This window comes from Staurois parvus, unplaced genomic scaffold (genome assembly GCF_062004578.1).
Source record: "Staurois parvus isolate SC_StPar_1 unplaced genomic scaffold, SC_StPar_1.0 ptg001302l, whole genome shotgun sequence".
In the NCBI taxonomy this organism is placed as follows: domain Eukaryota; kingdom Metazoa; phylum Chordata; class Amphibia; order Anura; family Ranidae; genus Staurois; species Staurois parvus.
In genome coordinates, this window is record NW_028319098.1 from 12,653,172 (window position 1) to 12,681,005 (window position 27,834).

Consider the following 27,834-nt stretch of genomic DNA (forward strand, 5'->3'; position numbering starts at 1 on the left):
CCATAATATTATCAAAGCATGTCCCGCCTTAACCAATGACACCACTAAACTTGCAATTCAACCCTTGCCATCTCTCACCTTTAAAAATACAAATCCCTAATCTTTGGCCTGCCTCTCCACAAATCCATCAATCACAAGAACACATGAGTAGGAAACGTTCGCTCCAAAACTGTAACTGGAATGAATCTTAAGTTCATTCCTACACTCTATTGTCAGCCATATTTTGGAAGAGTTCATTTTCTACTCCTTTAGTAGTTCCTCAGTAAAGATCCTCTAAGATAGCTATCACAGAGGGCTCTGTGGCACAATGGATAGCGCATTGGACTTCTAGCTGGTGTAGTAATTCAAAGGTTGTGGGTTCGAGTCCCACCAGAGTCAGTTTTATATAGACCTAATCCAAACCTACATTCCTCACTTGCTGCTCTATTTCTGTAAAGCAAAGGATTCCATTCATACGGGAGCGATAGTAAAGTAGATTTGCTAAAAAAGTTAATGATAGAGCCTTTTAATTCAAGGTTCTCTTGAGAGTTGACTAATCAATTCAACAAGATTAGAGGTACCCTGTGAAATACGGAGCAAAGAGGGGAAGCAGTAAGCTAAGCTGCATTCTATCCCTCTCTTCCCTCGTGCTAGTCGTAATCCTGGACTCTGTCCTCTCCTATTTCTAACACACATCCATTCACTTTCCAAATCTTGCTACCTTCACCTCCATAATATTATCAAAGCATGTCCCGCCTTAACCAATGACACCACTAACCTTGCAATTCAACCCTTGCCATCTCTCACCTTTAAAAATGCAAATCCCTAATCTTTGGCCTGCCTCTACACAGATCCATCAATCACAAGAACACATGAGTAGGAAACTTTCGGTCCAAAACTGTAACTGGATCGAATCTTAAGTTCATTCCTACACTCTATTGTCAGCCATATTTTGGAAGAGTTTATTTTCTACTCCTTTAGTAGTTCCTCAGTAAAGATTCTCTAAGCTAGTTCTCATGGAGGGCTCTATGGCGCAATGGACTTCTAGCTGGTGTAGTAATTCAAAGGTTGTGGGTTCGAGTCCCACCAGAGTCAGTTTTATATAGACCTCATCCATAGCTACATTCCTCACTTGCTGCTCTATTTCTGTAAAGCAAAGGATTCCATTCATACGGGAGCGATAGTAAAGTAGATTTGCTAAAAAAGTTAATGATAGAGCTTTTTAATTCAAGGTTCCCTTGAGAGTTGACTAATCAATTCAAAAAGATTAGAGGTACCCTGTGAAATACGGAGCAAAGAGGGGAAGCAGTAAGCTAAGCTGCATTCTATCCCTCTCTTCCCTCGTGCTAGTCGTAATCCTGGACTCTGTCCTCTCCTATTTCTAACACACATCCATTCACTTTCCAAATCTTGCTACCTTCACCTCCATAATATTATCAAAGCATGTCCCGCCTTAACCAATGACACCACTAAACTTGTAATTTAACCCTTGCCATCTCTCACCTTTAAAAATACAAATCCCTAATCTTTGGCCTGCCTCTCCACAAATCCATCAATCACAAGAACACATGAGTAGGAAACGTTCGCTCCAAAACTGTAACTGGAATGAATCTTAAGTTCATTCCTACACTCTATTGTCAGCCATATTTTGGAAGAGTTAATTTTCTACTCCTTTAGTAGTTCCTCAGTAAAGATCCTCTAAGACAGCTCTCATGGAGGGCTCTGTGGCGCAATGGATAGCGCATTGGACTTCTAGCTGGTGTAGTAATTCAAAGGTTGTGGGTTCGAGTCCCACCAGAGTCGGTTTTATATAGACCTCATCCATAGCTACATTCCTCACTTGCTGCTCTATTTCTATAAAGCAAAGGATTCCATTCATACGGGAGCGATAGTAAAGTAGATTTGCTAAAAAAGTTAATGATAGAGCTTTTTAATTCAAGGTTCTCTTGAGAGTTGACTAATCAATTCAAAAAGATTAGAGGTACCCTGTGAAATACGGAGCAAAGAGGGGAAGCAGTAAGCTAAGCTGAATTCTATCCCTTTCTTCCCTCGTGCTAGTCGTAATCCTGGACTCTGTCCTCTCCTATTTCTAACACACATCCATTCACTTTCCAAATCTTGCTACCTTCACCTCCATAATATTATCAAAGCATGTCCCGCCTTAACCAATGACACCACTAAACTTGCAATTCAACCCTTGCCATCTCTCACCTTTAAAAATACAAATCCCTAATCTTTGGCCTGCCTCTCCACAAATTCATCAATCACAAGAACACATGAGTAGGAAACGTTCGCTCCAAAACTGTAACTGGAATGAATTTTAAGTTCATTCCTACACTCTATTGTCAGCCATATTTTGGAAGAGTTCATTTTCTACTCCTTTAGTAGTTCCTCAGTAAAGATCCTCTAAGATAGCTATCACAGAGGGCTCTGTGGCGCAATGGATAGCGCATTGGACTTCTAGCTGGTGTAGTAATTCAAAGGTTGTGGGTTCGAGTCCCACCAGAGTCGATTTTATATAGACCTCATCCATAGCTACATTCCTCACTTGCTGCTCTATTTCTGTAAAGCAAAGGATTCCATTCATACGGGAGCGATAGTAAAGTAGATTTGCTAAAAAAGTTAATGATAGAGCTTTTTAATTCAAGGTTCTCTTGGGAGTTGACTAATCAATTCAACAAGATTAGAGGTACCCTGTGAAATACGGAGCAAAGAGGGGAAGCAGTAAGCTAAGCTGCATTCTATCCCTCTCTTCCCTCGTGCTAGTCGTAATCCTGGACTCTGTCCTCTCCTATTTCTAACACACATCCATTCACTTTCCAAATCTTGCTACCTTCATCTCCATAATATTATCAAAGCATGTCCCGCCTTAACCAATGACACCACTAAACTTGCAATTCAACCCTTGCCATCTCTCACCTTTAAAAATGCAAATCCCTAAACTTTGGCCTGCCTCTCCACAAATCCATCAATCACAAGAACACATGAGTAGGAAATGTTCGCTCCAAAACTGTAACTGGAATGAATCTTAAGTTCATTCCTACACTCTATTGTCAGCCATATTTTGGAAGAGTTAATTTTCTACTCCTTTAGTAGTTCCTCAGTAAAGATCCTCTAAGATAGCTATCACAGAGGGCTCTGTGGCGCAATGGATAGCGCATTGGACTTCTAGCTGGTGTAGTAACTCAAAGGTTGTGGGTTCGAGTCCCACCAGAGTCGGTTTTATATAGACCTCATCCATAGCTACATTCCTCACTTGCTGCTCTATTTCTGTAAAGCAAAGGATTCCATTCATACGGGAGCGATAGTAAAGTAGATTTGCTAAAAAAGTTAATGATAGAGCTTTTTAATTCAAGGTTCTCTTGAGAGTTGACTAATCAATTCAACAAGATTAGAGGTACCCTGTGAAATACGGAGCAAAGAGGGGAAGCAGTAAGCTAAGCTGCATTCTATCCCTCTCTTCCCTCGTGCTAGTCGTAATCCTGGACTCTGTCCTCTCCTATTTCTAACACACATCCATTCACTTTCCAAATCTTGCTACCTTCATCTCCATAATATTATCAAAGCATGTCCCGCCTTAACCAATGACACCACTAAACTTGCAATTCAACCCTTGCCATCTCTCACCTTTAAAAATGCAAATCCCTAAACTTTGGCCTGCCTCTCCACAAATCCATCAATCACAAGAACACATGAGTAGGAAACGTTCGCTCCAAAACTGTAACTGGAATGAATCTTAAGTTCATTCCTACATTCTATTGTCAGCCATATTTTGGAAGAGTTTATTTTCTACTCCTTTAGAAGTTCCTCAGTAAAGATCCTCTAAGATAGCTACCACAGAGGGCTCTGTGGCGCAATGGATAGCGCATTGGACTTCTAGCTGGTGTAGTAATTGAAAAGTTGTGGGTTCGAGTCCCACCAGAGTCGGTTTTATATAGACCTCATCCATAGCTACATTCCTCACTTGCTGCTCTATTTCTGTAAAGCAAAGGATTCCATTCATACGGGAGCGATAGTAAAGTAGATTTGCTAAAAAAGTTAATGATAGAGCCTTTTAATTCAAGGTTCTCTTGAGAGTTGACTAATCAATTCAACAAGATTAGAGGTACCCTGTGAAATACGGAGCAAAGAGGGGAAGCAGTAAGCTAAGCTGCATTCTATCCCTCTCTTCCCTCGTGCTAGTCGTAATCCTGGACTCTGTCCTCTCCTATTTCTAACACACATCCATTCACTTTCCAAATCTTGCTACCTTCATCTCCATAATATTATCAAAGCATGTCCCGCCTTAACCAATGACACCACTAAACTTGCAATTCAACCCTTGCCATCTCTCACCTTTAAAAATGCAAATCCCTAAACTTTGGCCTGCCTCTCCACAAATCCATCAATCACAAGAACACATGAGTAGGAAATGTTCGCTCCAAAACTGTAACTGGAATGAATCTTAAGTTCATTCCTACACTCTATTGTCAGCCATATTTTGGAAGAGTTCATTTTCTACTCCTTTAGTAGTTCCTCAGTAAAGATCCTCTAAGATAGCTATCACAGAGGGCTCTGTGGCGCAATGGATAGCGCATTGGACTTCTAGCTGGTGTAGTAATTCAAAGGTTGTGGGTTCGAGTCCCACCAGAGTCGGTTTTATATAGACCTCATCCATAGCTACATTCCTCACTTGCTGCTCTATTTCTGTAAAGCAAAGGATTCCATTCATACGGGAGCGATAGTAAAGTAGATTTGCTAAAAAAGTTAATGATAGAGCTTTTTAATTCAAGGTTCTCTTGAGAGTTGACTAATCAATTCAACAAGTTTAGAGGTACCCTGTGAAATACGGAGCAAAGAGGGGAAGCAGTAAGCTAAGCTGCATTCTATCCCTCTCTTCCCTCGTGCTAATCGTAATCCTGGACTCTGTCCTCTCCTATTTCTAACACACATCCATTCACTTTCCAAATCTTGCTACCTTCATCTCCATAATATTATCAAAGCATGTCCCGCCTTAACCAATGACACCACTAAACTTGCAATTCAACCCTTGCCATCTCTCACCTTTAAAAATGCAAATCCCTAAACTTTGGCCTGCCTCTCCACAAATCCATCAATCACAAGAACACATGAGTAGGAAACGTTCGCTCCAAAACTGTAACTGGAATAAATCTTAAGTTCATTCCTACATTCTATTGTCAGCCATATTTTGGAAGAGTTTATTTTCTACTCCTTTAGTAGTTCCTCAGTAAAGATCCTCTAAGATAGCTACCACAGAGGGCTCTGTGGCGCAATGGATAGCGCATTGGACTTCTAGCTGGTGTAGTAATTGAAAGGTTGTGGGTTCGAGTCCCACCAGAGTCGGTTTTATATAGACCTCATCCATAGCTACATTCCTCACTTGCTGCTCTATTTCTGTAAAGCAAAGGATTCCATTCATACGGGAGCGATAGTAAAGTAGATTTGCTAAAAAAGTTAATGATAGAGCCTTTTAATTCAAGGTTCTCTTGAGAGTTGACTAATCAATTCAACAAGATTAGAGGTACCCTGTGAAATACGGAGCAAAGAGGGGAAGCAGTAAGCTAAGCTGCATTCTATCCCTCTCTTCCCTCGTGCTAGTCGTAATCCTGGACTCTGTCCTCTCCTATTTCTAACACACATCCATTCACTTTCCAAATCTTGCTACCTTCATCTCCATAATATTATCAAAGCATGTCCCGCCTTAACCAATGACACCACTAAACTTGCAATTCAACCCTTGCCATCTCTCACCTTTAAAAATGCAAATCCCTAAACTTTGGCCTGCCTCTCCACAAATCCATCAATCACAAGAACACATGAGTAGGAAATGTTCGCTCCAAAACTGTAACTGGAATGAATCTTAAGTTCATTCCTACACTCTATTGTCAGCCATATTTTGGAAGAGTTCATTTTCTACTCCTTTAGTAGTTCCTCAGTAAAGATCCTCTAAGATAGCTATCGCAGAGGGCTCTGTGGCGCAATGGATAGCGCATTGGACTTCTAGCTGGTGTAGTAATTCAAAGGTTGTGGGTTCGAGTCCCACCAGAGTCGGTTTTATATAGACCTCATCCATAGCTACATTCCTCACTTGCTGCTCTATTTCTGTAAAGCAAAGGATTCCATTCATACGGGAGCGATAGTAAAGTAGATTTGCTAAAAAAGTTAATGATAGAGCTTTTTAATTCAAGGTTCTCTTGAGAGTTGACTAATCAATTCAACAAGATTAGAGGTACCCTGTGAAATACGGAGCAAAGAGGGGAAGCAGTAAGCTAAGCTGCATTCTATCCCTCTCTTCCCTCGTGCTAGTCGTAATCCTGGACTCTGTCCTCTCCTATTTCTAACACACATCCATTCACTTTCCAAATCTTGCTACCTTCATCTCCATAATATTATCAAAGCATGTCCCGCCTTAACCAATGACACCACTAAACTTGCAATTCAACCCTTGCCATCTCTCACCTTTAAAAATGCAAATCCCTAAACTTTGGCCTGCCTCTCCACAAATCCATCAATCACAAGAACACATGAGTAGGAAACGTTTGCTCCAAAACTGTAACTGGAATGAATCTTAAGTTCATTCCTACATTCTATTGTCAGCCATATTTTGGAAGAGTTTATTTTCTACTCCTTTAGTAGTTCCTCAGTAAAGATCCTCTAAGATAGCTACCACAGAGGGCTCTGTGGCGCAATGGATAGCGCATTGGACTTCTAGCTGGTGTAGTAATTGAAAAGTTGTGGGTTCGAGTCCCACCAGAGTCGGTTTTATATAGACCTCATCCATAGCTACATTCCTCACTTGCTGCTCTATTTCTGTAAAGCAAAGGATTCCATTCATACGGGAGCGATAGTAAAGTAGATTTGCTAAAAAAGTTAATGATAGAGCCTTTTAATTCAAGGTTCTCTTGAGAGTTGACTAATCAATTCAACAAGATTAGAGGTACCCTGTGAAATACGGAGCAAAGAGGGGAAGCAGTAAGCTAAGCTGCATTCTATCCCTCTCTTCCCTCGTGCTAGTCGTAATCCTGGACTCTGTCCTCTCCTATTTCTAACACACATCCATTCACTTTCCAAATCTTGCTACCTTCATCTCCATAATATTATCAAAGCATGTCCCGCCTTAACCAATGACACCACTAAACTTGCAATTCAACCCTTGCCATCTCTCACCTTTAAAAATGCAAATCCCTAAACTTTGGCCTGCCTCTCCACAAATCCATCAATCACAAGAACACATGAGTAGGAAATGTTCGCTCCAAAACTGTAACTGGAATGAATCTTAAGTTCATTCCTACACTCTATTGTCAGCCATATTTTGGAAGAGTTCATTTTCTACTCCTTTAGTAGTTCCTCAGTAAAGATCCTCTAAGATAGCTATCACAGAGGGCTCTGTGGCGCAATGGATAGCGCATTGGACTTCTAGCTGGTGTAGTAATTCAAAGGTTGTGGGTTCGAGTCCCACCAGAGTCGGTTTTATATAGACCTCATCCATAGCTACATTCCTCACTTGCTGCTCTGTTTCTGTAAAGCAAAGGATTCCATTCATACGGGAGCGATAGTAAAGTAGATTTGCTAAAAAAGTTAATGATAGAGCTTTTTAATTCAAGGTTCTCTTGGGAGTTGACTAATCAATTCAACAAGATTAGAGGTACCCTGTGAAATACGGAGCAAAGAGGGGAAGCAGTAAGCTAAGCTGCATTCTATCCCTCTCTTCCCTCGTGCTAGTCGTAATCCTGGACTCTGTCCTCTCCTATTTCTAACACACATCCATTCACTTTCCAAATCTTGCTACCTTCACCTCCATAATATTATCAAAGCATGCCCCGCCTTAACCAATGACACCACTAAACTTGCAATTCAACCCTTGCCATCTCTCACCTTTAAAAATACAAATCCCTAATCTTTGGCCTGCCTCTCCACAAATCCATCAATCACAAGAACACATGAGTAGGAAACGTTCGCTCCAAAACTGTAACTGGAATGAATTTTAAGTTCATTCCTACACTCTATTGTCAGCCATATTTTGGAAGAGTTTATTTTCTACTCCTTTAGTAGTTCCTCAGTAAAGATCCTCTAAGATAGCTATCACAGAGGGCTCTGTGGCGCAATGGATAGCGCATTGGACTTCTAGCTGGTGTAGTAATTCAAAGGTTGTGGGTCCGAGTCCCACCAGAGTCATTTTTATATAGACCTCATCCATAGCTACATTCCTCACTTGCTGCTCTATTTCTGTAAAGCAAAGGATTCCATTCATACGGGAGAGATAGTAAAGTAGATTTGCTAAAAAAGTTAATGATAGAGCTTTTTAATTCAAGGTTCTCTTGAGAGTTGACTAATCAATTCAACAAGATTAGAGGTACCCTGTGAAATACGGAGCAAAGAGGGGAAGCAGTAAGCTAAGCTGCATTCTATCCCTCTCTTCCCTCGTGCTAGTCGTAATCCTGGACTCTGTCCTCTCCTATTTCAAACACACATCCATTCACTTTCCAAATCTTGCTACCTTCACCTCCATAATATTATCAAAGCATGTCCCGCCTTAACCAATGACACCACTAAACTTGCAATTCAACCCTTGCCATCTCTCACCTTTAAAAATACAAATCCCTAATCTTTGGCCTGCCTCACCACAAATTCATCAATCACAAGAACACATGAGTAGGAAACGTTCGCTCCAAAACTGTAACTGGAATGAATCTTAAGTTCATTCCTACATTCTATTGTCAGCCATATTTTGGAAGAGTTTATTTTCTACTCCTTTAGTAGTTCCTCAGTAAAGATCTTCTAAGATAGCTATCACAGAGGGCTCTGTGGCGCAATGTATAGCGCATTGGACTTCTAGCTGGTGTAGTAATTCAAAGGTTGTGGGTTCGAGTCCCACCAGAGTTGGTTTTATATAGACCTCATCCATAGCTACATTCCTCACTTGCTGCTCTATTTCTGTAAAGCAAAGGATTCAATTCATATGGTAGCGATAGTAAAGTAGATTTGCTAAAAAAGTTAATGATAGAGCCTTTTAATTCAAGGTTCTCTTGAGAGTTGACTAATCAATTCAACAAGATTAGAGGTACCCTGTGAAATACGGAGCAAAGAGGGGAAGTAGTAAGCTAAGCTGCATTCTATCCCTCTCTTCCCTCGTGCTAGTCGTAATCCTGGACTCTGTCCTCTCCTATTTCTAACACACATCCATTCACTTTCCGAATCTTGCTACCTTCACCTCCATAATATTATCAAAGCATGTCCCGCCTTAACCAATGACACCACTAAACTTGCAATTCAACCCTTGCCATCTCTCACCTTTAAAAATGCAAATCCCTAATCTTTGGCCTGCCTCTCCACAGATCCATCAATCACAAGAACACATGAATAGGAAACTTTCGGTCCAAAACTGTAACTGGAACGAATCTTAAGTTCATTCCTACACTCTATTGTCAGCCATATTTTGGAAGAGTTTATTTTCTACTCCTTTAGTAGTTCCTCAGTAAGGTTCCTCTAAGATAGCTCTCATGGAGGGCTCTGTGGCGCAATGGATAGCGCATTGGACTTCTAGCTGGTGTAGTAATTTAAAGGTTGTGGGTTCGAGTCCCACCAGAGTTGGTTTTATATAGACCTCATCCATAGCTACATTCCTCAATTGCTGCTCTATTTCTGTAAAGCAAAGGATTCCATTCATACGGGAGCGATAGTAAAGTAGATTTGCTAAAAAAGTTAATGATAGAGCCTTTTAATTCAAGGTTCTCTTGAGAGTTGACTAATCAATTCAACAAGATTAGAGGTACCCTGTGAAATACGGAGCAAAGAGGGGAAGCAGTAAGCTAAGCTGCATTCTATCCCTCTCTTCCCTCGTGCTAGTCGTAATCCTGGACTCTGTCCTCTCCTATTTCTAACACACATCCATTCACTTTCCGAATCTTGCTACCTTCACCTCCATAATATTATCAAAGCATGTCCCGCCTTAACCAATGACACCACTAAACTTGCAATTCAACCCTTGCCATCTCTCACCTTTAAAAATGCAAATCCCTAATCTTTGGCCTGCCTCTCCACAGATCCATCAATCACAAGAACACATGAATAGGAAACTTTCGGTCCAAAACTGTAACTGGAACGAATCTTAAGTTCATTCCTACACTCTATTGTCAGCCATATTTTGGAAGAGTTTATTTTCTACTCCTTTAGTAGTTCCTCAGTAAGCTTCCTCTAAGATAGCTCTCATGGAGGGCTCTGTGGCGCAATGGATAGCGCATTGGACTTCTAGCTGGTGTAGTAATTCAAAGGTTGTGGGTTCGAGTCCCACCAGAGTCGGTTTTATATAGACCTCATCCATAGCTACATTCCTTACTTGCTGCTCTATTTCTGTAAAGCAAAGGATTCCATTCATACGGGAGCGATAGTAAAGTAGATTTGCTAAAAAAGTTAATGATAGAGCCTTTTAATTCAAGGTTCTCTTGAGAGTTGACTAATCAATTCAACAAGATTAGAGGTACCCTGTGAAATACGGAGCAAAGAGGGGAAGCAGTAAGCTAAGCTGCATTCTATCCCTCTCTTCCCTCGTGCTAGTCGTAATCCTGGACTCTGTCCTCTCCTATTTCTAACACACATCCATTCACTTTCCAAATCTTGCTACCTTCATCTCCATAATATTATCAAAGCATGTCCCGCCTTAACCAATGACACCACTAAACTTGCAATTCAACCCTTGCCATCTCTCACCTTTAAAAATGCAAATCCCTAAACTTTGGCCTGCCTCTCCACAAATCCATCAATCACAAGAACACATGAGTAGGAAATGTTCGCTCCAAAACTGTAACTGGAATGAATCTTAAGTTCATTCCTACACTCTATTGTCAGCCATATTTTGGAAGAGTTTATTTTCTACTCCTTTAGTAGTTCCTCAGTAAGGATCCTCTAAGATAGCTCTTATGGAGGGCTCTGTGGCGCAATGGATAGCGCATTGGACTTCTAGCTGGTGTAGTAATTCAAAGGTTGTGGGTTCGAGTCCCACCAGAGTCGGTTTTATATAGACCTCATCCATAGCTACATTCCTCACTTGCTGCTCTATTTCTGTAAAGCAAAGGATTCCATTCATACGGGAGCGATAGTAAAGTAGATTTCCTAAAAAAGTTAATGATAGAGCCTTTTAATTCAAGGTTCTCTTGAGAGTTGACTAATCAATTCAACAAGATTAGAGGTACCCTGTGAAATACGGAGCAAAGAGGGGAAGCAGTAAGCTAAGCTGCATTCTATCCCTCTCTTCCCTCGTGCTAGTCGTAATCCTGGACTCTGTCCTCTCCTATTTCTAACACACATCCATTCACTTTCCAAATCTTGCTACCTTCATCTCCATAATATTATCAAAGCATGTCCCGCCTTAACCAATGACACCACTAAACTTGCAATTCAACCCTTGCCATCTCTCACCTTTAAAAATGCAAATCCCTAAACTTTGGCCTGCCTCTCCACAAATCCATCAATCACAAGAACACATGAGTAGGAAACGTTCGCTCCAAAACTGTAACTGGAATGAATCTTAAGTTCATTCCTACATTCTATTGTCAGCCATATTTTGGAAGAGTTTATTTTCTACTCCTTTAGTAGTTCCTCAGTAAAGATCCTCTAAGATAGCTACCACAGAGGGCTCTGTGGCGCAATGGATAGCGCATTGGACTTCTAGCTGGTGTAGTAATTGAAAGGTTGTGAGTTCGAGTCCCACCAGAGTCGGTTTTATATAGACCTCATCCATAGCTACATTCCTCACTTGCTGCTCTATTTCTGTAAAGCAAAGGATTCCATTCATACGGGAGCGATAGTAAAGTAGATTTGCTAAAAAAGTTAATGATAGAGCTTTTTAATTCAAGGTTCTCTTGAGAGTTGACTAATCAATTCAACAAGATTAGAGGTACCCTGTGAAATACGGAGCAAAGAGGGGAAGCAGTAAGCTAAGCTGCATTCTATCCCTCTCTTCCCTCGTGCTAGTCGTAATCCTGGACTCTGTCCTCTCCTATTTCTAACACACATCCATTCACTTTCCAAATCTTGCTACCTTCATCTCCATAATATTATCAAAGCATGTCCCGCCTTAACCAATGACACCACTAAACTTGCAATTCAACCCTTGCCATCTCTCACCTTTAAAAATGCAAATCCCTAAACTTTGGCCTGCCTCTCCACAAATCCATCAATCACAAGAACACATGAGTAGGAAACGTTCGCTCCAAAACTGTAACTGGAATGAATCTTAAGTTCATTCCTACATTCTATTGTCAGCCATATTTTGGAAGAGTTTATTTTCTACTCCTTTAGTAGTTCCTCAGTAAAGATCCTCTAAGATAGCTACCACAGAGGGCTCTGTGGCGCAATGGATAGCACATTGGACATCTAGCTGGTGTAGTAATTGAAAGGTTGTGGGTTCGAGTCCCACCAGAGTCGGTTTTATATAGACCTCATCCATAGCTACATTCCTCACTTGCTGCTCTATTTCTGTAAAGCAAAGGATTCCATTCATACGGGAGCGATAGTAAAGTAGATTTGCTAAAAAAGTTAATGATAGAGCTTTTTAATTCAAGGTTCTCTTGAGAGTTGACTAATCAATTCAACAAGATTAGAGGTACCCTGTGAAATACGGAGCAAAGAGGGGAAGCAGTAAGCTAAGCTGCATTCTATCCCTCTCTTCCCTCGTGCTAGTCGTAATCCTGGACTCTGTCCTCTCCTATTTCTAACACACATCCATTCACTTTCCAAATCTTGCTACCTTCACCTCCATAATATTATCAAAGCATGTCCCGCCTTAACCAATGACACCACTAAACTTGCAATTCAACCCTTGCCATCTCTCACCTTTAAAAATGCAAATCCCTAATTTTTGGCCTGCCTCTCCACAGATCCATCAATCACAAGAACACATGAGTAGGAAACTTTCGGTCCAAAACTGTAACTGGAACGAATCTTAAGTTCATTCCTACACTCTATTGTCAGCCATATTTTGGAAGAGTTTATTTTCTACTCCTTTAGTAGTTCCTCAGTAAAGATCCTCTAAGATAGCTCTCATGGAGGGCTCTGTGGCGCAATGGATAGCGCATTGGACTTCTAGCTGGTGTAATAATTTAAAGGTTGTTGGTTCAAGTCCCACCAGAGTTGGTTTTATATAGACCTCATCCATAGCTACATTCCTCACTTGCTGCTCTATTTCTGTAAAGCAAAGGATTCCATTCATACGGGAGCGATAGTAAAGTATATTTGCTAAAAAAGTTAATGATAGAGCCTTTTAATTCAAGGTTCTCTTGAGAGTTGAATAATCAATTCAACAAGATTAGAGGTACCCTGTGAAATACGGAGCAAAGAGGGGAAGCAGTAAGCTAAGCTGCATTCTATCCCTCTCTTCCCTCGTGCTAGTCGTAATCCTGGACTCTGTCCTCTCCTATTTCTAACACACATCCATTCACTTTCCAAATCTTGCTACCTTCATCTCCATAATATTATCAAAGCATGTCCCGCCTTAACCAATGACACCACTAAACTTGCAATTCAACCCTTGCCATCTCTCACCTTTAAAAATGCAAATCCCTAATCTTTGGCCTGCCTCTCCACAGATCCATCAATCACAAGAACACATGAATAGGAAACTTTCGGTCCAAAACTGTAACTGGAACGAATCTTAAGTTCATTCCTACACTCTATTGTCAGCCATATTTTGGAAGAGTTTAATTTTTACTCCTTTAGTAGTTCCTCAGTAAGGTTCCTCTAAGATAGCTCTCATGGAGGGCTCTGTGGCGCAATGGATAGTGCATTGGACTTCTAGCTGGTGTAGTAATTCAAAGGTTGTGGGTTCGAGTCCCACCAGAGTCGGTTTTATATAGACCTCATCCATAGCTACATTCCTCACTTGCTGCTCTATTTCTGTAAAGCAAAGGATTCCATTCATACGGGAGCGATAGTAAAGTAGATTTGCTAAAAAAGTTAATGATAGAGCCTTTTAATTCAAGGTTCTCTTGAGAGTTGACTAATCAATTCAACAAGATTAGAGGTACCCTGTGAAATACGGAGCAAAGAGGGGAAGCAGTAAGCTAAGCTGCATTCTATCTTTCTCTTCCCTCGTGCTAGTCGTAATCCTGGACTCTGTCCTCTCCTATTTCTAACACACATCCATTCACTTTCCAAATCTTGCTACCTTCACCTCCATAATATTATCAAAGCATGTCCCGCCTTAACCAATGACACCACTAAACTTGCAATTCAACCCTTGCCATCTCTCACCTTTAAAAATGCAAATCCCTAATCTTTGGCCTGCCTCTCCACAGATCCATCAATCACAAGAACACATGAATAGGAAACGTTCGCTCCAAAACTGTAACTGGAACGAATCTTAAGTTCATTCCTACACTCTATTGTCAGCCATATTTTGGAAGAGTTTATTTTCTACTCCTTTAGTAGTTCCTCAGTAAAGATCCTCTAAGATAGCTCTCATGGAGGGCTCTGTGGCGCAATGGATAGCGCATTGGACTTCTAGCTGGTGTAGTAATTTAAAGGTTGTTGGTTCGAGTCCCACCAGAGTTGGTTTTATATAGACCTCATCCATAGCTACATTCCTCACTTGCTGCTCTATTTCTGTAAAGCAAAGGATTCCATTCATACGGGAGCGATAGTAAAGTATATTTGCTAAAAAAGTTAATGATAGAGCCTTTTAATTCAAGGTTCTCTTGAGAGTTGAATAATCAATTCAACAAGATTAGAGGTACCCTGTGAAATACGGAGCAAAGAGGGGAAGCAGTAAGCTAAGCTGCATTCTATCCCTCTCTTCCCTCGTGCTAGTCGTAATCCTGGACTCTGTCCTCTCCTATTTCTAACACACATCCATTCACTTTCCAAATCTTGCTACCTTCATCTCCATAATATTATCAAAGCATGTCCCGCCTTAACCAATGACACCACTAAACTTGCAATTCAACCCTTGCCATCTCTCACCTTTAAAAATGCAAATCCCTAATCTTTGGCCTGCCTCTCCACAGATCCATCAATCACAAGAACACATGAATAGGAAACTTTCGGTCCAAAACTGTAACTGGAACGAATCTTAAGTTCATTCCTACACTCTATTGTCAGCCATATTTTGGAAGAGTTTAATTTTTACTCCTTTAGTAGTTCCTCAGTAAGGTTCCTCTAAGATAGCTCTCATGGAGGGCTCTGTGGCGCAATGGATAGTGCATTGGACTTCTAGCTGGTGTAGTAATTCAAAGGTTGTGGGTTCGAGTCCCACCAGAGTCGGTTTTATATAGACCTCATCCATAGCTACATTCCTCACTTGCTGCTCTATTTCTGTAAAGCAAAGGATTCCATTCATACGGGAGCGATAGTAAAGTAGATTTGCTAAAAAAGTTAATGATAGAGCCTTTTAATTCAAGGTTCTCTTGAGAGTTGACTAATCAATTCAACAAGATTAGAGGTACCCTGTGAAATACGGAGCAAAGAGGGGAAGCAGTAAGCTAAGCTGCATTCTATCTTTCTCTTCCCTCGTGCTAGTCGTAATCCTGGACTCTGTCCTCTCCTATTTCTAACACACATCCATTCACTTTCCAAATCTTGCTACCTTCACCTCCATAATATTATCAAAGCATGTCCCGCCTTAACCAATGACACCACTAAACTTGCAATTCAACCCTTGCCATCTCTCACCTTTAAAAATGCAAATCCCTAATCTTTGGCCTGCCTCTCCACAGATCCATCAATCACAAGAACACATGAATAGGAAACGTTCGCTCCAAAACTGTAACTGGAACGAATCTTAAGTTCATTCCTACACTCTATTGTCAGCCATATTTTGGAAGAGTTTAATTTCTACTCCTTTAGTAGTTCCTCAGTAAGGTTCTTCTAAGATAGCTCTCATGGAGGGCTCTGTGGCGCAATGGATAGCGCATTGGACTTCTAGCTGGTGTAGTAATTCAAAGGTAGCTGGTTCGAGTCCCACCAGAGTCGGTTTTATATAGACCTCATCCATAGCTACATTCCTCACTTGCTGCTCTATTTCTGTAAAGCAAAGGATTCCATTCATACGGGAGCGATAGTAAAGTAGATTTGCTAAAAAAGTTAATGATAGAGCCTTTTAATTCAAGGTTCTCTTGAGAGTTGACTAATCAATTCAACAAGATTAGAGGTACCCTGTGAAATACGGAGCAAAGAGGGGAAGCAGTAAGCTAAGCTGCATTCTATCCCTCTCTTCCCTCGTGCTAGTCGTAATCCTGGACTCTGTCCTCTCCTATTTCTAACACACATCCATTCACTTTCCAAATCTTGCTACCTTCACCTCCATAATATTATCAAAGCATGTCCCGCCTTAACCAATGACACCACTAAACTTGCAATTCAACCCTTGCCATCTCTCACCTTTAAAAATGCAAATCCCTAAACTTTGGCCTGCCTCTCCACAAATCCATCAATCACAAGAACACATGAGTAGGAAATGTTCGCTCCAAAACTGTAACTGGAATGAATCTTAAGTTCATTCCTACACTCTATTGTCAGCCATATTTTGGAAGAGTTTATTTTCTACTCCTTTAGTAGTTCCTCAGTAAAGATCCTCTAAGATAGCTCTCATGGAGGGCTCTGTGGCGCAATGGATAGCGCATTGGGCTTCTAGCTGGTGTAGTAATTCAAAGGTTGTGGGTTCGAGTCCCACCAGAGTCGGTTTTATATAGACCTCATCCATAGCTACATTCCTCACTTGCTGCTCTATTTCTGTAAAGCAAAGGATTCCATTCATACGGGAGCGATAGTAAAGTAGATTTCCTAAAAAAGTTAATGATAGAGCATTTTAATTCAAGGTTCTCTTGAGAGTTGACTAATCAATTCAACAAGATTAGAGGTACCCTGTGAAATACGGAGCAAAGAGGGGAAGCAGTAAGCTAAGCTGCATTCTATCCCTCTCTTCCCTCGTGCTAGTCGTAATCCTGGACTCTGTCCTCTCCTATTTCTAACACAAATCCATTCACTTTCCAAATCTTGCTACCTTCACCTCCATAATATTATCAAAGCATGTCCCGCCTTAACCAATGACACCACTAAACTTGCAATTCAACCCTTGCCATCTCTCACCTTTAAAAATGCAAATCCCTAATCTTTGGCCTGCCTCTCCACAGATCCATCAATCACAAGAACACATGAGTAGGAAACTTTCGGTCCAAAACTGTAACTGGAACGAATCTTAAGTTCATTCCTACAATCTATTGTCAGCCATATTTTGGAAGAGTTTATTTTCTACTCCTTTAGTAGTTCCTCAGTAAGGATCCTCTAAGATAGCTCTCATGGAGGGCTCTGTGGCGCAATGGATAGCGCATTGGACTTCTAGCTGGTGTAGTAATTCAAAGGTTGTGGGTTCGAGTCCCACCAGAGTCGGTTTAATATAGACCTCATCCATAGCTACATTCCTCACTTGCTGCTCTATTTCTGTAAAGCAAAGGATTCCATTCATACGGGAGCGATAGTAAAGTAGATTTGCTAAAAAAGTTAATGATAGAGCCTTTTAATTCAAGGTTCTCTTGAGAGTTGAATAATCAATTCAACAAGATTAGAGGTACCCTGTGAAAAACGGAGCAAAGAGGGGAAGCAGTAAGCTAAGCTGCATTCTATCCCTCTCTTCCCTCGTGCTAGTCGTAATCCTGGACTCTGTCCTCTCCTATTTCTAACACACATCCATTCACTTTCCAAATCTTGCTACCTTCACCTCCATAATATTATCAAAGCATGTCCCGCCTTAACCAATGACACCACTAAACTTGCAATTCAACCCTTGCCATCTCTCACCTTTAAAAATGCAAATCCCTAATCTTTGGCCTGCCTCTCCACAGATCCATCAATCACAAGAACACATGAGTAGGAAACTTTCGGTCCAAAACTGTAACTGGAACGAATCTTAAGTTCATTCCTACACTCTATTGTCAGCCATATTTTGGAAGAGTTTATTTTCTACTCCTTTAGTAGTTCCTCAGTAAAGATCCTCTAAGATAGCTCTCATGGAGGGCTCTGTGGCGCAATGGATAGCGCATTGGACTTCTAGCTGGTGTAGTAATTTAAAGGTTGTTGGTTCGAGTCCCACCAGAGTTGGTTTTATATAGACCTCATCCATAGCTACATTCCTCACTTGCTGCTCTATTTCTGTAAAGCAAAGGATTCCATTCATACTGGAGCGATAGTAAAGTATATTTGCTAAAAAAGTTAATGATAGAGCCTTTTAATTCAAGGTTCTCTTGAGAGTTGACTAATCAATTCAACAAGATTAGAGGTACCCTGTGAAATACGGAGCAAAGAGGGGAAGCAGTAAGCTAAGCTGCATTCTATCCCTCTCTTCCCTCGTGCTAGTCGTAATCCTGGACTCTGTCCTCTCCTATTTCTAACACACATCCATTCACTTTCCAAATCTTGCTACCTTCATCTCCATAATATTATCAAAGCATGTCCCGCCTTAACCAATGACACCACTAAACTTGCAATTCAACCCTTGCCATCTCTCACCTTTAAAAATGCAAATCCCTAATCTTTGGCCTGCCTCTCCACAGATCCATCAATCACAAGAACACATGAATAGGAAACTTTCGGTCCAAAACTGTAACTGGAACGAATCTTAAGTTCATTCCTACACTCTATTGTCAGCCATATTTTGGAAGAGTTTAATTTCTACTCCTTTAGTAGTTCCTCAGTAAGGTTCCTCTAAGATACCTCTCATGGAGGGCTCTGTGGCGCAATGGATAGCGCATTGGACTTCTAGCTGGTGTAGTAATTCAAAGGTTGTGGGTTCGAGTCCCACCAGAGTCGGTTTTATATAGACCTCATCCATAGCTACATTCCTCACTTGCTGCTCTATTTCTATAAAGCAAAGGATTCCATTCATACGGGAGCGATAGTAAAGTAGATTTGCTAAAAAAGTTAATGATAGAGCTTTTTAATTCAAGGTTCTCTTGAGAGTTGACTAATCAATTCAAAAAGATTAGAGGTACCCTGTGAAATACGGAGCAAAGAGGGGAAGCAGTAAGCTAAGCTGCATTCTATCCCTTTCTTCCCTCGTGCTAGTCGTAATCCTGGACTCTGTCCTCTCCTATTTCTAACACACATCCATTCACTTTCCAAATCTTGCTACCTTCACCTCCATAATATTATCAAAGCATGTCCCGCCTTAACCAATGACACCACTAAACTTGCAATTCAACCCTTGCCATCTCTCACCTTTAAAAATACAAATCCCTAATCTTTGGCCTGCCTCTCCACAAATCCATCAATCACAAGAACACATGAGTAGGAAACTTTCGGTCCAAAACTGTAACTGGAACGAATCTTAAGTTCATTCCTACACTCTATTGTCAGCCATATTTTGGAAGAGTTTATTTTCTACTCCTTTAGTAGTTCCTCAGTAAAGATCCTCTAAGATAGCTCTCATGGAGGGCTCTGTGGCGCAATGGATAGCGCATTGGACTTCTAGCTGGTGTAGTAATTCAAAGGTTGTGGGTTCGAGTCCCACCAGAGTCGGTTTTATATAGACCTCATCCATAGCTACATTCCTCACTTGCTGCTCTATTTCTGTAAAGCAAAGGATTCCATTCATACGGGAGCGATAGTAAGTAGATTTGCTAAAAAAGTTAATGATAGAGCTTTTTAATTCAAGGTTCTCTTGAGAGTTGACTAATCAATTCAACAAGATTAGAGGTACCCTGTGAAATACGGAGCAAAGAGGGGAAGTAGTAAGCTAAGCTACATTCTATCCCTCTCTTCCCTCGTGCTAGTCGTAATCCTGGACTCTGTCCTCTCCTATTTCTAACACACATCCATTCACTTTCCAAATCTTGCTACCTTCACCTCCATAATATTATCAAAGCATGTCCCGCCTTAACCAATGACACCACTAAACTTGCAATTCAACCCTTGCCATCTCTCACCTTTAAAAATGCAAATCCCTAATCTTTGGCCTGCCTCTCCACAGATCCATCAATCACAAGAACACATGAGTAGGAAACTTTCGGTCCAAAACTGTAACTGGAACGAATCTTAAGTTCATTCCTACACTCTATTGTCAGCCATAATTTGGAAGAGTTTATTTTCTACTCCTTTAGTAGTTCCTCAGTAAAGATCCTCTAAGATAGCTCTCGTGGAGGGCTCTGTGGCGCAATGGATAGCGCATTGGACTTCTAGCTGGTGTAGTAATTTAAAGGTTGTTGGTTCGAGTCCCACCAGAGTTGGTTTTATATAGACCTCATCCATAGCTACATTCCTCACTTGCTGCTCTATTTCTGTAAAGCAAAGGATTCCATTCCTACGGGAGCGATAGTAAAGTAGATTTGCTAAAAAAGTTAATGATAGAGCCTTTTAATTCAAGGTTCTCTTGAGAGTTGACTAATCAATTCAACAAGATTAGAGGTACCCTGTGAAATACGGAGCAAAGAGGGGAAGCAGTAAGCTAAGCTGCATTCTATCCCTCTCTTCCCTCGTGCTAGTCGTAATCCTGGACTCTGTCCTCTCCTATTTCTAACACACATCCATTCACTTTCCAAATCTTGCTACCTTCACCTCCATAATATTATCAAAGCATGTCCCGCCTTAACCAATGACACCACTAAACTTGCAATTCAACCCTTGCCATCTCTCACCTTTAAAAATGCAAATCTCTAATCTTTGGCCTGCCTCTCCACAGATCCATCAATCACAAGAACACATGAATAGGAAACTTTCGGTCCAAAACTGTAACTGGAACGAATCTTAAGTTCATTCCTACACTCTATTGTCAGCCATATTTTGGAAGAGTTTATTTTCTACTCCTTTAGTAGTTCCTCAGTAAGGATCCTCTAAGTTAGCTCTCATGGAGGGCTCTGTGGCGCAATGGATAGCGCATTGGGCTTCTAGCTGGTGTAGTAATTCAAAGGTTGTGGGTTCGAGTCCCACCAGAGTCGGTTTTATATAGACCTCATCCATAGCTACATTCCTCACTTGCTGCTCTATTTCTGTAAAGCAAAGGATTCCATTCATACGGGAGCGATAGTAAAGTAGATTTCCTAAAAAAGTTAATGATAGAGCCTTTTAATTCAAGGTTCTCTTGAGAGTTGACTAATCAATTCAACAAGATTAGAGGTACCCTGTGAAATACGGAGCAAAGAGGGGAAGCAGTAAGCTAAGCTGCATTCTATCCCTCTCTTCCCTCGTGCTAGTCGTAATCCTGGACTCTGTCCTCTCCTATTTCTAACACAAATCCATTCACTTTCCAAATCTTGCTACCTTCACCTCCATAATATTATCAAAGCATGTCCCGCCTTAACCAATGACACCACTAAACTTGCAATTCAACCCTTGCCATCTCTCACCTTTAAAAATGCAAATCCCTAATCTTTGGCCTGCCTCTCCACAGATCCATCAATCACAAGAACACATGAGTAGGAAACTTTCGGTCCAAAACTGTAACTGGAACGAATCTTAAGTTCATTCCTACAATCTATTGTCAGCCATATTTTGGAAGAGTTTATTTTCTACTCCTTTAGTAGTTCCTCAGTAAGGATCCTCTAAGATAGCTCTCATGGAGGGCTCTGTGGCGCAATGGATAGCGCATTGGACTTCTAGCTGGTGTAGTAATTCAAAGGTTGTGGGTTCGAGTCCCACCAGAGTCGGTTTTATATAGACCTCATCCATAGCTACATTCCTCACTTGCTGCTCTATTTCTGTAAAGCAAAGGATTCCATTCATACGGGAGCGATAGTAAAGTAGATTTGCTAAAAAAGTTAATGATAGAGCCTTTTAATTCAAGGTTCTCTTGAGAGTTGACTAATCAATTCAACAAGATTAGAGGTACCCTGTGAAATACGGAGCAAAGAGGGGAAGCAGTAAGCTAAGCTGCATTCTATCCCTCTCTTCCCTCGTGCTAGTCGTAATCCTGGACTCTGTCCTCTCCTATTTCTAACACACATCCATTCACTTTCCAAATCTTGCTACCTTCATCTCCATAATATTATCAAAGCATGTCCCGCCTTAACCAATGACACCACTAAACTTGCAATTCAACCCTTGCCATCTCTCACCTTTAAAAATGCAAATCCCTAAACTTTGGCCTGCCTCTCCACAAATCCATCAATCACAAGAACACATGAGTAGGAAACGTTCGCTCCAAAACTGTAACTGGAATGAATCTTAAGTTCATTCCTACATTCTATTGTCAGCCATATTTTGGAAGAGTTTATTTTCTACTCCTTTAGTAGTTCCTCAGTAAAGATCCTCTAAGATAGCCACCACAGAGGGCTCTGTGGCGCAATGGATAGCGCATTGGACTTCTAGCTGGTGTAGTAATTGAAAGGTTGTGGGTTCGAGTCCCACCAGAGTCGATTTTATATAGACCTCATCCATAGCTACATTCCTCACTTGCTGCTCTATTTCTGTAAAGCAAAGGATTCCATTCATACGGGAGCGATAGTAAAGTAGATTTGCTAAAAAAGTTAATGATAGAGCTTTTTAATTCAAGGTTCTCTTGAGAGTTGACTAATCAATTCAACAAGATTAGAGGTACCCTGTGAAATACGGAGCAAAGAGGGGAAGCAGTAAGCTAAGCTGCATTCTATCCCTCCCTTCCCTCGTGCTAGTCGTAATCCTGGACTCTGTCCTCTCCTATTTCTAACACACATCCATTCACTTTCCAAATCTTGCTACCTTCATCTCCATAATATTATCAAAGCATGTCCCGCCTTAACCAATGACGCCACTAAACTTGCAATTCAACCCTTGCCATCTCTCACCTTTAAAAATGCAAATCCCTAATTTTTGGCCTGCCTCTCCACAAATCCATCAATCAAAAGAACACATGAGTAGGAAACTTTCGGTCCAAAACTGTAACTGGAACGAATCTTAAGTTCATTCCTACACTCTATTGTCAGCCATATTTTGGAAGAGTTTATTTTCTACTCCTTTAGTAGTTCCTCAGTAAGCATCCTCTAAGATAGCTCTCATGGAGGGCTCTGTGGCGCAATGTATAGCGCATTGGACTTCTAGCTAGTGTAGTAATTCAAAGGTTGTGGGTTCGATTGCCACTAGAGTCGGTTTTATATAGACCTCATTCATAGCTACATTCCTCACTTGCTGCTCTATTTCTGTAAAGCAAAGGATTCCATTCATACGGGAGCGATAGTAAAGTAGATTTGCTAAAAAAGTTAATGATAGAGCCTTTTAATTCAAGGTTCTCTTGACAGTTGACTAATCAATTCAACAAGATTAGAGGTACCCTGTGAAATACGGAGCAAAGAGGGGAAGCAGTAAGCTAAGCTGCATTCTATCCCTCTCTTCCCTCGTGCTAGTCGTAATCCTGGACTCTGTCCTCTCCTATTTCTAACACACATCCATTCACTTTCCGAATCTTGCTACCTTCACCTCCATAATATTATCAAAGCATGTCCCGCCTTAACCAATGACACCACTAAACTTGCAATTCAACCCTTGCCATCTCTCACCTTTAAAAATGCAAATCCCTAATCTTTGGCCTGCCTCTCCACAGATCCATCAATCACAAGAACACATGAATAGGAAACTTTCGGTCCAAAACTGTAACTGGAACAAATCTTAAGTTCATTCCTACACTCTATTGTCAGCCATATTTTGGAAGAGTTTATTTTCTACTCCTTTAGTAGTTCCTCAGTAAGTTTACTCTAAGATAGCTCTCATGGAGGGCTCTGTGGCGCAATGGATAGCGCATTGGACTTCTAGCTGGTGTAGTAATTCAAAGGTTGTGGGTTCGAGTCCCACCAGAGCCGGTTTTATATAGACCTCATCCATAGCTACATTCCTCACTTGCTGCTCTATTTCTGTAAAGCAAAGGATTCCATTCATACGGGAGCGATAGTAAAGTAGATTTGCTAAAAAAGTTAATGATAGAGCCTTTTAATTCAAGGTTCTCTTGAGAGTTGACTAATCAATTCAACAAGATTAGAGGTACCCTGTGAAATACGGAGCAAAGAGGGGAAGCAGTAAGCTAAGCTGCATTCTATCCCTCTCTTCCCTCGTGCTAGTCGTAATCCTGGACTCTGTCCTCTCCTATTTCTAACACACATCCATTCACTTTCCAAATCTTGCTACCTTCATCTCCATAATATTATCAAAGCATGTCCCGCCTTAACCAATGACACCACTAAACTTGCAATTCAACCCTTGCCATCTCTCACCTTTAAAAATGCAAATCCCTAAACTTTGGCCTGCCTCTCCACAAATCCATCAATCGCAAGAACACATGAGTAGGAAACGTTCGCTCCAAAACTGCAACTGGAATGAATCTTAAGTTCATTCCTACATTCTATTGTCAGCCATATTTTGGAAGAGTTTATTTTCTACTCCTTTAGTAGTTCCTCAGTAAAGATCCTCTAAGATAGCTACCACAGAGGGCTCTGTGGCGCAATGGATAGTGCATTGGACTTCTAGCTGGTGTAGTAATTCAAAGGTTGTGGGTTCGAGTCCCACCTGATTCGGTTTTATATAGACCTCATCCATAGCTACATTCCTCACTTGCTGCTCTATTTCTGTAAAGCAAAGGATTCCATTCATACGGGAGCGATAGTAAAGTAGATTTGCTAAAAAAGTTAATGATAGAGCTTTTTAATTCAAGGTTCTCTTGAGAGTTGACTAATCAATTCAACAAGATTAGAGGTACCCTGTGAAATACGGAGCAAAGAGGGGAAGCAGTAAGCTAAGCTGCATTCTATCCCTCTCTTCCCTCGTGCTAGTCGTAATCCTGGACTCTGTCCTCTCCTATTTCTAACACACATCCATTCACTTTCCAAATCTTGCTACCTTCATCTCCATAATATTATCAAAGCATGTCCCGCCTTAACCAATGACACCACTAAACTTGCAATTCAACCCTTGCCATCTCTCACCTTTAAAAATGGAAATCCCTAAACTTTGGCCTGCCTCTCCACAAATCCATCAATCGCAAGAACACATGAGTAGGAAACGTTCGCTCCAAAACTGCAACTGGAATGAATCTTAAGTTCATTCCTACATTCTATTGTCAGCCATATTTTGGAAGAGTTTATTTTCTACTCCTTTAGTAGTTCCTCAGTAAAGATCCTCTAAGATAGCTACCACAGAGGGCTCTGTGGCGCAATGGATAGTGCATTGGACTTCTAGCTGGTGTAGTAATTCAAAGGTTGTGGGTTCGAGTCCCACCTGATTCGGTTTTATATAGACCTCATCCATAGCTACATTCCTCACTTGCTGCTCTATTTCTGTAAAGCAAAGGATTCCATTCATACGGGAGCGATAGTAAAGTAGATTTGCTAAAAAAGTTAATGATAGAGCTTTTTAATTCAAGGTTCTCTTGAGAGTTGACTAATCAATTCAACAAGATTAGAGGTACCCTGTGAAATACGGAGCAAAGAGGGGAAGCAGTAAGCTAAGCTGCATTCTATCCCTCTCTTCCCTCGTGCTAGTCGTAATCCTGGACTCTGTCCTCTCCTATTTCTAACACACATCCATTCACTTTCCAAATCTTGCTACCTTCATCTCCATAATATTATCAAAGCATGTCCCGCCTTAACCAATGACACCACTAAACTTGCAATTCAACCCTTGCCATCTCTCACCTTTAAAAATGCAAATCCCTAAACTTTGGCCTGCCACTCCACAAATCCATCAATCACAAGAACACATGAGTAGGAAACGTTCGCTCCAAAACTGTAACTGGAATGAATCTTAAGTTCATTCCTACATTCTATTGTCAGCCATATTTTGGAAGAGTTTATTTTCTACTCCTTTAGGAGTTCCTCAGTAAAGATCCTCTAAGATAGCTACCACAGAGGGCTCTGTGGCGCAATGGATAGCGCATTTTACTTCTAGCTGGTGTAGTAATTGAAAGGTTGTGGGTTCGAGTCCCACCAGAGTTGGTTTTATATAGACCTCATCCATAGCTACATTCCTCACTTGCTGCTCTATTTCTGTAAAGCAAAGGATTCCATTCATACGGGAGCGATAGTAAAGTAGATTTGCTAAAAAAGTAAATGATAGAGCTTTTTAATTCAAGGTTCTCTTCAGAGTTGACTAATCAATTCAACAAGATTAGAGGTACCCTGTGAAATACGGAGCAAAGAGGGGAAGCAGTAAGCTAAGCTGCATTCTATCCCTCTCTTCCCTCGTGCTAGTCGTAATCCTGGACTCTGTCCTCTCCTATTTCTAACACACATCCATTCACTTTCCAAATCTTGCTACCTTCACCTCCATAATATTATCAAAGCATGTCCCGCCTTAACCAATGACACCACTAAACTTGCAATTCAACCCTTGCCATCTCTCACCTTTAAAAATGCAAATCCCTAATCTTTGGCCTGCCTCTCCACAGATCCATCAATCACAAGAACACATGAGTAGGAAACTTTCGGTCCAAAACTGTAACTGGAACGAATCTTAAGTTCATTCCTACACTCTATTGTCAGCCATATTTTGGAAGAGTTTATTTTCTACTCCTTTAGTAGTTCCTCAGTAAAGATCCTCTAAGATAGCTCTCGTGGAGGGCTCTGTGGCGCAATGGATAGCGCATTGGACTTCTAGCTGGTGTAGTAATTTAAAGGTTGTTGGTTCGAGTCCCACCAGAGTTCGTTTTATATAGACCTCATCCATAGCTACATTCCTCACTTGCTGCTCTATTTCTGTAAAGCAAAGGATTCCATTCATACGGGAGCGATAGTAAAGTATATTTGCTAAAAAAGTTAATGATAGAGCCTTTTAATTCAAGGTTCTCTTGAGAGTTGACTAATCAATTCAACAAGATTAGAGGTACCCTGTGAAATACGGAGCAAAGAGGGGAAGCAGTAAGCTAAGCTGCATTCTATCCCTCTCTTCCCTCGTGCTAGTCGTAATCCTGGACTCTGTCCTCTCCTATTTCTAACACACATCCATTCACTTTCCAAATCTTGCTACCTTCATCTCCATAATATTATCAAAGCATGTCCCGCCTTAACCAATGACACCACTAAACTTGCAATTCAACCCTTGCCATCTCTCACCTTTAAAAATGCAAATCCCTAAACTTTGGCCTGCCTCTCCACAAATCCATCAATCACAAGAACACATGAGTAGGAAATGTTCGCTCCAAAACTGTAACTGGAATGAATCTTAAGTTCATTCCTACACTCTATTGTCAGCCATATTTTGGAAGAGTTTATTTTCTACTCCTTTAGTAGTTCCTCAGTAAGCATCCTCTAAGATAGCTCTCATGGAGGGCTCTGTGGCGCAATGGATAGCGCATTGGGATTCTAGCTGGTGTAGTAATTCAAAGGTTGTGGGTTCGAGTCCCACCAGAGTCGGTTTTATATAGACCTCATCCATAGCTACATTCCTCACTTGCTGCTCTATTTCTGTAAAGCAAAGGATTCCATTCATACGGGAGCGATAGTAAAGTAGATTTCCTAAAAAAGTTAATGATAGAGCCTTTTAATTCAAGGTTCTCTTGAGAGTTGACTAATCAATTCAACAAGATTAGAGGTACCCTGTGAAATACGGAGCAAAGAGGGGAAGCAGTAAGCTAAGCTGCATTCTATCCCTCTCTTCCCTCGTGCTAGTCGTAATCCTGGACTCTGTCCTCTCCTATTTCTAACACAAATCCATTCACTTTCCAAATCTTGCTACCTTCACCTCCATAATATTATCAAAGCATGTCCCGCCTTAACCAATGACACCACTAAACTTGCAATTCAACCCTTGCCATCTCTCACCTTTAAAAATGCAAATCCCTAATCTTTGGCCTGCCTCTCCACAGATCCATCAATCACAAGAACACATGAGTAGGAAACTTTCGGTCCAAAACTGTAACTGGAACGAATCTTAAGTTCATTCCTACAATCTATTGTCAGCCATATCTTGGAAGAGTTT

The 27,834-nt window shown here is 40.9% G+C and overlaps 27 non-coding genes across 27 annotated transcripts; all 27 read left to right on the forward strand.

Moving 5' to 3' along the window:
* The first annotated feature begins 293 nt into the window (after positions 1–293).
* Positions 294–378, forward strand: TRNAR-UCU (transfer RNA arginine (anticodon UCU)). Its single transcript is given in 2 exon segments — positions 294–330; positions 343–378. It is a non-coding gene; the product is annotated as a tRNA-Arg (tRNA).
* Positions 379–1,697: 1,319 nt separating this feature from the next.
* On the forward strand, positions 1,698–1,782 carry TRNAR-UCU (transfer RNA arginine (anticodon UCU)). The gene is given in 2 exon segments: positions 1,698–1,734; positions 1,747–1,782. It is a non-coding gene; the product is annotated as a tRNA-Arg (tRNA).
* Positions 1,783–2,405: 623 nt separating this feature from the next.
* TRNAR-UCU (transfer RNA arginine (anticodon UCU)) lies at positions 2,406–2,490 on the forward strand. The gene is given in 2 exon segments: positions 2,406–2,442; positions 2,455–2,490. It is a non-coding gene; the product is annotated as a tRNA-Arg (tRNA).
* A 623-nt stretch (positions 2,491–3,113) lies between these two features.
* TRNAR-UCU (transfer RNA arginine (anticodon UCU)) lies at positions 3,114–3,198 on the forward strand. The gene is given in 2 exon segments: positions 3,114–3,150; positions 3,163–3,198. It is a non-coding gene; the product is annotated as a tRNA-Arg (tRNA).
* Positions 3,199–3,821: 623 nt separating this feature from the next.
* TRNAR-UCU (transfer RNA arginine (anticodon UCU)) lies at positions 3,822–3,906 on the forward strand. The gene is given in 2 exon segments: positions 3,822–3,858; positions 3,871–3,906. It is a non-coding gene; the product is annotated as a tRNA-Arg (tRNA).
* Positions 3,907–4,529: 623 nt separating this feature from the next.
* TRNAR-UCU (transfer RNA arginine (anticodon UCU)) lies at positions 4,530–4,614 on the forward strand. Its single transcript is given in 2 exon segments — positions 4,530–4,566; positions 4,579–4,614. It is a non-coding gene; the product is annotated as a tRNA-Arg (tRNA).
* A 623-nt stretch (positions 4,615–5,237) lies between these two features.
* Positions 5,238–5,322, forward strand: TRNAR-UCU (transfer RNA arginine (anticodon UCU)). Its single transcript is given in 2 exon segments — positions 5,238–5,274; positions 5,287–5,322. It is a non-coding gene; the product is annotated as a tRNA-Arg (tRNA).
* Positions 5,323–5,945: 623 nt separating this feature from the next.
* Positions 5,946–6,030, forward strand: TRNAR-UCU (transfer RNA arginine (anticodon UCU)). The gene is given in 2 exon segments: positions 5,946–5,982; positions 5,995–6,030. It is a non-coding gene; the product is annotated as a tRNA-Arg (tRNA).
* Positions 6,031–6,653: 623 nt separating this feature from the next.
* TRNAR-UCU (transfer RNA arginine (anticodon UCU)) lies at positions 6,654–6,738 on the forward strand. The gene is given in 2 exon segments: positions 6,654–6,690; positions 6,703–6,738. It is a non-coding gene; the product is annotated as a tRNA-Arg (tRNA).
* Positions 6,739–7,361: 623 nt separating this feature from the next.
* Positions 7,362–7,446, forward strand: TRNAR-UCU (transfer RNA arginine (anticodon UCU)). Its single transcript is given in 2 exon segments — positions 7,362–7,398; positions 7,411–7,446. It is a non-coding gene; the product is annotated as a tRNA-Arg (tRNA).
* A 623-nt stretch (positions 7,447–8,069) lies between these two features.
* TRNAR-UCU (transfer RNA arginine (anticodon UCU)) lies at positions 8,070–8,154 on the forward strand. Its single transcript is given in 2 exon segments — positions 8,070–8,106; positions 8,119–8,154. It is a non-coding gene; the product is annotated as a tRNA-Arg (tRNA).
* Positions 8,155–8,777: 623 nt separating this feature from the next.
* Positions 8,778–8,862, forward strand: TRNAR-UCU (transfer RNA arginine (anticodon UCU)). The gene is given in 2 exon segments: positions 8,778–8,814; positions 8,827–8,862. It is a non-coding gene; the product is annotated as a tRNA-Arg (tRNA).
* Positions 8,863–9,485: 623 nt separating this feature from the next.
* TRNAR-UCU (transfer RNA arginine (anticodon UCU)) lies at positions 9,486–9,570 on the forward strand. The gene is given in 2 exon segments: positions 9,486–9,522; positions 9,535–9,570. It is a non-coding gene; the product is annotated as a tRNA-Arg (tRNA).
* A 623-nt stretch (positions 9,571–10,193) lies between these two features.
* On the forward strand, positions 10,194–10,278 carry TRNAR-UCU (transfer RNA arginine (anticodon UCU)). Its single transcript is given in 2 exon segments — positions 10,194–10,230; positions 10,243–10,278. It is a non-coding gene; the product is annotated as a tRNA-Arg (tRNA).
* Positions 10,279–10,901: 623 nt separating this feature from the next.
* On the forward strand, positions 10,902–10,986 carry TRNAR-UCU (transfer RNA arginine (anticodon UCU)). Its single transcript is given in 2 exon segments — positions 10,902–10,938; positions 10,951–10,986. It is a non-coding gene; the product is annotated as a tRNA-Arg (tRNA).
* A 623-nt stretch (positions 10,987–11,609) lies between these two features.
* Positions 11,610–11,694, forward strand: TRNAR-UCU (transfer RNA arginine (anticodon UCU)). Its single transcript is given in 2 exon segments — positions 11,610–11,646; positions 11,659–11,694. It is a non-coding gene; the product is annotated as a tRNA-Arg (tRNA).
* Positions 11,695–13,733: 2,039 nt separating this feature from the next.
* Positions 13,734–13,818, forward strand: TRNAR-UCU (transfer RNA arginine (anticodon UCU)). The gene is given in 2 exon segments: positions 13,734–13,770; positions 13,783–13,818. It is a non-coding gene; the product is annotated as a tRNA-Arg (tRNA).
* A 1,331-nt stretch (positions 13,819–15,149) lies between these two features.
* TRNAR-UCU (transfer RNA arginine (anticodon UCU)) lies at positions 15,150–15,234 on the forward strand. Its single transcript is given in 2 exon segments — positions 15,150–15,186; positions 15,199–15,234. It is a non-coding gene; the product is annotated as a tRNA-Arg (tRNA).
* A 1,331-nt stretch (positions 15,235–16,565) lies between these two features.
* Positions 16,566–16,650, forward strand: TRNAR-UCU (transfer RNA arginine (anticodon UCU)). The gene is given in 2 exon segments: positions 16,566–16,602; positions 16,615–16,650. It is a non-coding gene; the product is annotated as a tRNA-Arg (tRNA).
* A 623-nt stretch (positions 16,651–17,273) lies between these two features.
* TRNAR-UCU (transfer RNA arginine (anticodon UCU)) lies at positions 17,274–17,358 on the forward strand. The gene is given in 2 exon segments: positions 17,274–17,310; positions 17,323–17,358. It is a non-coding gene; the product is annotated as a tRNA-Arg (tRNA).
* A 1,331-nt stretch (positions 17,359–18,689) lies between these two features.
* On the forward strand, positions 18,690–18,774 carry TRNAR-UCU (transfer RNA arginine (anticodon UCU)). The gene is given in 2 exon segments: positions 18,690–18,726; positions 18,739–18,774. It is a non-coding gene; the product is annotated as a tRNA-Arg (tRNA).
* Positions 18,775–19,397: 623 nt separating this feature from the next.
* Positions 19,398–19,482, forward strand: TRNAR-UCU (transfer RNA arginine (anticodon UCU)). The gene is given in 2 exon segments: positions 19,398–19,434; positions 19,447–19,482. It is a non-coding gene; the product is annotated as a tRNA-Arg (tRNA).
* A 1,330-nt stretch (positions 19,483–20,812) lies between these two features.
* TRNAR-UCU (transfer RNA arginine (anticodon UCU)) lies at positions 20,813–20,897 on the forward strand. The gene is given in 2 exon segments: positions 20,813–20,849; positions 20,862–20,897. It is a non-coding gene; the product is annotated as a tRNA-Arg (tRNA).
* A 623-nt stretch (positions 20,898–21,520) lies between these two features.
* Positions 21,521–21,605, forward strand: TRNAR-UCU (transfer RNA arginine (anticodon UCU)). The gene is given in 2 exon segments: positions 21,521–21,557; positions 21,570–21,605. It is a non-coding gene; the product is annotated as a tRNA-Arg (tRNA).
* Positions 21,606–22,228: 623 nt separating this feature from the next.
* Positions 22,229–22,313, forward strand: TRNAR-UCU (transfer RNA arginine (anticodon UCU)). Its single transcript is given in 2 exon segments — positions 22,229–22,265; positions 22,278–22,313. It is a non-coding gene; the product is annotated as a tRNA-Arg (tRNA).
* Positions 22,314–23,644: 1,331 nt separating this feature from the next.
* On the forward strand, positions 23,645–23,729 carry TRNAR-UCU (transfer RNA arginine (anticodon UCU)). The gene is given in 2 exon segments: positions 23,645–23,681; positions 23,694–23,729. It is a non-coding gene; the product is annotated as a tRNA-Arg (tRNA).
* Positions 23,730–25,768: 2,039 nt separating this feature from the next.
* On the forward strand, positions 25,769–25,853 carry TRNAR-UCU (transfer RNA arginine (anticodon UCU)). Its single transcript is given in 2 exon segments — positions 25,769–25,805; positions 25,819–25,853. It is a non-coding gene; the product is annotated as a tRNA-Arg (tRNA).
* The last annotated feature ends 1,981 nt before the right edge of the window (positions 25,854–27,834 follow it).